At 40.6% G+C, this 7,847-nt stretch overlaps 1 protein-coding gene across 3 annotated transcripts in view; it reads left to right on the top strand.

The window, feature by feature from the left end:
• Positions 1-4,733: 4,733 nt before the first annotated feature.
• Positions 4,734-7,847, top strand: part of GPSM2 (G protein signaling modulator 2) — a 409,855-nt gene continuing 406,741 nt past the window's right edge. The window contains exon 1 of one of the 3 annotated variants that reach the window (XM_078668278.1): positions 4,734-5,290. The gene's annotated coding sequence lies outside the window, so the exon portion shown is untranslated. The remainder of the gene's footprint in view (positions 5,291-7,847) is intronic. The other 2 variants (XM_078668286.1, XM_078668295.1) reach the window with 2 other exon arrangements.

Here is a 7,847-nt window from a genome sequence, read left to right as displayed (position 1 = left end):
AAAATGCACACATATACACCAACAAGACCTTCAACGAAAAAATCAAAATGTATGTAAGATACATAGATGATTTGTTCTTCATATGGACGGACACCAAAGAGTCTCTCAACAATGCCCTAACTGAATTGAATTCCAAAAACGAACGCATCAAACTCACCTGGCAAATCAGTGACACCGAAATTTCGTTTCTTGATGTTAACATCAAAATTACCAACGAAGGAATCACCACCGACCTACATCGAAAAAGTACCGATCGTAACAACACGCTACACTACAGCAGTTTCCACCAGGGATCGCTAAAAAAACACCTGCCGTTCTCACAAATGTTACGTGTCAAACGTATAGTCTCCGATGAAAACATCCTTGAAACCCGAATCAATGAAATGCATGACCGCTTTTTACAGAGAGGTTATCCTGAAAACATCCTTAAGGAAGCACAAACCCGCGTCGCAAACATCAGCAGAGAGGAAAGTCTAACCAAAAAAGCCAAACAAACTGACCAACGCATGGTATTAGTATCTAAATTCTCCACATCAAGCAACACATATAAAAAAATTATTCTCAAACATTGGCCTATTCTACAATTGGAACCAGACTTTCGGGACATTTTTCAAACCCCACCTATATTTGCCTACACACGCAGTAACAACTTGAAAGAAATTCTCACAAAAAAACAACCACCTCACAAAGACCACAAAGGAACCTTACCATGCATGAACTGTAACAACTGCCATTGCATAATTAAGGGGAACATCATCAGACACCCCATGAAAGGCTATCCGATCAAACTTCAAGTCGACGCCACATGCGACTCTATGAATCTGATGTACGCCTTGAAATGCCCATGCGTCAAACTATACGTTGGTAAAACTGAAAGAAAAATGAAAATACGTATGAATGAACATAAATCAAATATCCGTACTAAACATGAGAAATCCAACGTAGCTACACACTTTCATGAATTTCACCATACCATCGCCCAACTTCAATTCATTGTATTGGAAATCATTACAAAATCCGAGGGCATTGACAATCGCAAATTTCTTCTCAGAAGAGAACTTGAATGGATATACCGTCTACAGACACTCAAGCCACATGGTCTTAATGATCGCGTTGAATACAGTTGCTATTTATAATTGTATTATCACGTTATATTATTCATGACATTGCTCTTTATGCTCTTTACACCCTGTTCTGTTCTCACACTTCTTAGCCTCACACCTCCTCTCTCCACCCCCAGACCCATTCCAACATGGCCACCTCGCTTCACTGTCAGTTCCGTGACTTCACCCGTTAGTCCTCTCTCTACCTCCACCTCCCCTTATACCTTTCCAACACAATCCAACACAACGCCGACCCATCATATCGGGAACGTCCACGCCGACTGATTGCAACCTGCGCGAATGCACACCAGCACTTAGAAGTAAGATTTGCTCTCCCCCTACCGACCCCAACCTCTGTACCACGTTACCTCGACTAAATCTCATCACCGCCAATACATTCGTTTTCAGTTTTTCTTTCACACTGTGACACCACCTTCTCTTTCTCTCAAACTGACCTTACTTTAACACCCTAATCACTGTACGATCCACTGCCACCCCCCATTACTTATACAAATCACTTTGAGCACAATCACGCATGTCTAGGCACTTTATTCTTTTTCTTGTACCCTTCAGTTAGACTGACGCAGGCTCGTCTCTTCTTTCTAGCTCTCCTTGATAAAGGGCCTCCAGCCCGAAATGCATCGGAGTTCAAATGGAGTTCTAAAGTAATACTTACGTGCTGAATGGATTGTGAACATTATTGATATCAATTTGAATATCATTGATGAAATTACTGAAAACGAACAACCAACATAATAAAAAATTATAACATCGTTCTGATAAGCTTTGGAATCAACTCATTGACCCACCCGGAGTGCCTCAAGCAGGGATGTCCACGCACGCTTGTGCATACACTACTCGATTTATGTACATAGGTGGTTGACGGAAACGCCTCCTGCGAGAGCACCCTTCCCTTGTTTTAAAACAATCAACAAACATTATAAAATTTCTTTCAACTAGGCTGTGCACCCCCCACTCCTCAATTTCTAGCAAATAGAAATAGACCATATGATGAACATTGACATTTATTAAAAGAAACTGAGAAAGTTGCCATGGCAAAAGGAGGGACTGTCGTGCTATCATTTTTCGACCCTGAAACCTTGCCAGGTCAACTCTCTCCCTCCCTTGCCTGAGGTGGGCCCCTGCACACGAAGACATGCTGCACACACCCACCTTATCTCCCCTCACCCCCCCTCTGTTGACGAGGTCACGAAGGACAAGCTGCACACACCCACCTTATCTCCCCTCATCCCTTTCTGTTGACTAGAACAACATGTGCAGACAATCGATCTGTGGCCCCATGTGCGTCATAAGAAACAAACCCCAGCTGATTGCGTTATCTGGACATTGCAGAGGCTCCTGAGTCATCTGCCTTACAGCCTTGAGAGACCACCCCCGGTTGATTGCATTATCTGGACAATGTCAGAAGCCCCTGAGTCATCTGACTAGCAGCCTTGGCCCACCACAACCCAAGACACAGTGACGCCTCAAACCTGATAAGGAGAACTCCACATCCTATAAAGACTGCTGCATGCCCTGGAGAAAGACACAGCCTCCGTAGACTCACCTAGGTGACTCTGGGACTCTGTTTCATAACTCGAGTCATATTCTGTATGATAAAATATCTTGTTTCCCTCCTCACTCTAGAGTCTGCCTCACTTCTTTGATTAAAAGAAACACCTGTGGACCCGTAGATTTTAGGTGAAGCCCTCCACCGCTGGGGGTCCCTTTGGAACCCAGTTCTACACACATTGCTTTCAATCTAAGGCTACAACCTATTAGCACTAAAAATAGCTGTCACTCTTTCCCACTGCAACAGCTAGGGTTCAAGTCTGTGCCCTCTGGTTACACAGACATCAGCTGTGATCACATTAACCAACAGAGATTTTATAATGTAATAGTTTTTTCTCACTGATTAGTTTGCCTTGCATTTATTATTTAAGGTGTGTGATATTTTATATGAACAGACCAAGAAAAGTTACTGCATATTTTGTTCTTTTTAGCCACGCCTTTAATCCCGCCCCCATGGCCGCTGCTCCCATTGCTCTCAGGACCACAATTCCCATATTTTTTAATGCACTTCAACCCCATTTTTAGGTTGAGCTTTGGCAGCAGCTCGCATGCACTGCTCGCTCTGCGAGGCATGCAGTAGTCCAGTATGGGAAGACAAGCTTCCCTCACTCTCCGCCCATATTTTTCATTGGCTTCGGTGTTTGAACTTCGTAAATTCTGTCTTCTGATTGATAATGATGCTTGTTAGTCCTGCCTTATTATGCCATGTCGTCATTTCTATCCTTCCGTGGTTATTGGCCCCTTTACTTTGAGTGTTGCATGAGCACTCTTTTCTTTCTGTGACTTCTACCCCCTCCCCCTCCTTCTTGCCCCCTTGCCCCCATCCACCTGCATTTCTGCTTGCAATGCAATAGGTCTTGCTTTAATGCAAGTCCTATTGCATTGCAAATGCTTGTTTTTAAGAGTGGAGAGTTTGGGAGAGTCACTCGATTTTTGCCTTATTTACTTTTAAAGTACCCACCCTCCACACTGTTGCTTCTTCCGGTTACGTTTGCCATCGTCATTATGTGGCATCCAAGAAGGGCCAATACTTCACTATAGAATGCTCACACTTTGTACATGTTGACTTGGTGCTCCAGGTAGAATGGAGACAGGCCTGCTGTGATATAGCTCAGTAATGAAAATCTGTGTCTGGCTAGTAGCCTGAATTACAATATAGCCCAAATAACATGTTTTAAAAAAAATCACATTTACAATAGGAAGATAACATCCTAAAAAGTCAACCTGTATTTTAACCTAATATCACTGCTTTCACAAACGTATTTTTTGTATTTCAATTACAATTGTTTACTCTATGTCAAAAAGAACGAAAACCACAGGAAAGTTCCATTGAATATGGTCCCGCAGCAAAATGGCAATTTTGAACACATACACAAAATTGAAAATAATAGAGAATTTTTTTTTAAAAGAACATTTTAGCATCTGCCTACTTTATGTATGATTTATACTCTCATTACGGTACCGATAAATTACTGCCTTTTTACGATATTGAACATCATATGATATATTTTGGCTTGTCTTGTTAAATACACGATGCGCCATTTTTATACAAATACAATATCATCATATCACTACTGCCACCAATCAATCTAGATTTGATTTCAATGCATCACCACATGGTGCAGTTAGTGAAGGCAATATTTCAATAACATTATTTATAGTCAATATTTTAAATACATTTCGGTTGATCTGGGGATAAATTGGATTTCCAGTGTTCATTATATAGCACAAAAGCCCAACCGTAGGTGTGTCTGCCCGTTCACCAGTAGCACATAAAATAACACAAAATGTTTTAGCACCCAGATAGAGTACTGCATTACTAAATCCTGATAAGCTCCCAAAGGCGAGACATGTTGGCATTGCCAATGCTTGTTTTTTCTATTTTCCCACTTTTATGTAGCGCGAATTCCATCTGAAGGCATGGGAGTGCTTTGACATGAGCACCAGTTAAAGACTTGTGCATTTTTCTTAGCTGGAAAGCCACTTTTCGAATAATTATCCTTTGTTATCGAAGAAGAAAATCCAGTGACGGGAGTCTCCACTGTACCGCCAACTTCTGACTCAGTTTGAACACACCCGGACGAGAAACTGCTCTTTAACCTCGTACTCCACCCTTCTGAGCTCTCTCTGTTGAATGAAGAAAGGAACAGGAGTCCTGGGCCCATTCATTATTCCGGCCAATCAACGCCTGTTTAGTGAAACCAAGAGCTCTTTCTACCCTCTCAATTGGCTCAACCGAAAGACGCAAATTTGTATCTCTTAAGGTTTGGGTCGTTTCTCGCGCATGCGCAGTGGCTGTACGACCAGCTTGTGACTCCTGGGAATGTTAACTGGCAACTGGCTGCTCGGCCGTTTGGGAAGCGGCAGGGTGAGCGCGAGGAGGCAGGAGAGACGTTACGTCACTAAATAGGGTGTTTTGTATGTGTAGGATCGCGATCCCGGCAGGGAGACTCTAAGTAACGTCACAAGAGAGTACGTGCACGGCCCCAGTGAGGTGTTGTGATCTTTTATGCACAGGACTGTCCCGTCTACCCTGCCGGAAGTACTTGCAAGCGGTACAGGTCACCCGGGCGTTACTTTTTGAAGCGGACTGACTGCTCTGCTGCTGAGCGAAGGTAAGTGTAGATGTGAGTTAGGTGATGGGGCTTTCACCTGCGCAGGGTCATTGGGGCATGGTACGCCGGCAGCTGACTACACTCGTGTAGCGCGATGTCTTTCGGAGGGTCAATCGATGTCACTCGCTAAATTTACAAACGTTAACGGAGGCAGGCAAAAGAGCAATTGTCACCACTACGATTCACCTGCTCAAGATACCTGCGGTTTCAGTGGCTGCGGAGACCCTTGGTACAGCAGAGATTCCCTGCCCACCACCACCTCTGACCGGCCACTCAAGACACCATGCACCCCGTGGCTCCTAATGAGGTTTTGAAGTGGTGGAGTATTTATTTGTATAATGTAATGTAATATAATGTATAATGTAAGCAATAACACAGTCGTGAGGTGAGTGTTTTTAAAGGGAGGGGGGGGGGGGGGGGGAGTGAGCATGAAATAAACATTTCATTTTTAAAAGACAGTTTATATACAAGCTTTTTGTAGTTTTAAATTCGGAAAAATGAAAGATGTAACTTACCTTTTTATAAGTCGCTTTTTGAGGCAGGCAACAACCAGTTGATTGAGAACTTTCCTACGGCCATTCAACATGTTGGCATTGATTTTATATAGTGTGGACATGGCCTGGAGGCATCAGAGCGCTTTACAAGAAAACAGTCCCCAAACAGTCGTATGAGTACATTAGAGATACAACCTAGGAAGGATCAAAAGCAGGTGATCTACAGTACGTGGGTTATAGGTGGTATGCGACTACAGTTCCAAACAATCCATGCAGAAGTAAATTTGGGATACAATAATGGAAACCAGCATTTGCAATGCAATAGGTATCGCATTAGGAAAGTTTGAGCTATTGGTATTGTAAATGACATATTTTTTATGTTTTGTTTTTGAAAATAACGAAATTAATAGCTTTGTCATTTACAAAGCCAATAGCTATAACTTTCGCAAATGTGACACCTATAGCATTTGTAATGCAATATGTGTTGTATTTACGTGACTTACATGTATTGATATTACAAATAACAAAGGCTTTTAATTTTTTTTCAATAATTAATACTTAGATGATAGTTATTGTAATTTATAAAGGCACTAACTTATAGATTTGTAAATAACTTTTGTGAAGATTATGTTCAGTGTATTTTATTGTGACGAAAATCCAAGAACAGAAGTGAAATATTAACATCTTTTTATTACATTTGTAATAAAGCTTGAAACATTGAGAACATATGTGGACCAGTTGTTGTTGAATAGTTGCACAGATTGATGCTGTGGTGGCGCTGAGTGATGTTGTGATGGCGAAACGAGTGATGGTGTGGCATTCAGTGATGCTGTGGTAGCGCATAGTGATGTTGTGGTGCCCATGAGTGATGCCTTGGTGGTGCGGAGTGATGCTGTATGCTATGCTATGTTTTGTTTTGTTATGCTTTGATTTGTTATGCTATGCTGTGTTTTGTTATGCTGTGTTTTGTTATGCTGTGTTTTGTTATGCTGTGTTTTGTTATACTGTGTTTTGTTATGCTGTGTTTTGTTATGCTGTGTTTTGTTATGCTATGTTATGCCATGCTATGTTTTGTTGTGTTTTATTATGCTATGTTATGTTGTGTTTGGTATGCTATGTTTTGCTATGCTATTCTGTTTTGTTTTGCTATGCTATGTTTTGTTGTGTTGTGTTTTGTTATGCTGTTTTGTTGTGTTTTGCTATGTTTTGTTGTGCTATGCTATGTTTTGCTATGCTATGTTTTGCTATGCTATGTTTTGCTATGCTATGTTTTGCTATGCTTTGCAATGCTGTTTTGTTATGTATGCTATTTTTTGTTGTTTTGCTGTTTTGTTATGCTTTGATGTTATGCTGTTTTGTTATGTTATGCTATGTTATGCTGTGTTATGCTATGTTATGCTGTGTTTTTGTAATGCTGTGTTTTGTTATGCTGTGTTTTGTTATGCTATGTTATGCTATGTTTTGTTTTATTATGTTATGCTTTGTTTTGCTACGCTATGTTTTGTTATGCTATGCTATGTTTAGTTTTGCTATCCTATACGTTTTTGTTATGCTATGATTTGTTGTGTTTTGTTATGGTATGCTATGTAGTGTTTTGCTATGTTTTATTATGCTATGCTATGTTCTGTTATGCTATGTTCTGTTATGCTATGTTTTGTTATGCTATGTTTTGTTATGCTATGCTATGTTTTGTTATGCTATGTTTTGCTATGCTTTGCAATGCTATGTTTTGTTATGCTATGTTTTGTTGTGTTATGCTATGTTTTGTTATGCTTTGTGTTATGGTATGCTGTTTTGTTATGGTATGCTATGCTATGTTGTGTTTTGCTATGCTGTTTTGTTATGCTATGTTCTGTTATGCTATGTTCTGTTATGCTATGCTATGTTTTGCTATGCTATGTTTTGCTATGCTATGTTTTGCTATGCTATGTTTTGTTATGCTATGTTTTGCTATGCTTTGCAATGCTATGTTTTGTTATGCTATGCTATGTTTTGTTATGCTATGCTATGTTTTGTTGTGTTTTGCTATGTTTTGTTATGCTTTGTGTTATGGTATGCTGTTT

This window comes from Lissotriton helveticus, chromosome 1_2 (assembly GCF_964261635.1).
Source record: "Lissotriton helveticus chromosome 1_2, aLisHel1.1, whole genome shotgun sequence".
Lineage (NCBI taxonomy): Eukaryota > Metazoa > Chordata > Amphibia > Caudata > Salamandridae > Lissotriton > Lissotriton helveticus.
This window is presented reverse-complemented; position numbering and strand designations above follow the sequence as displayed.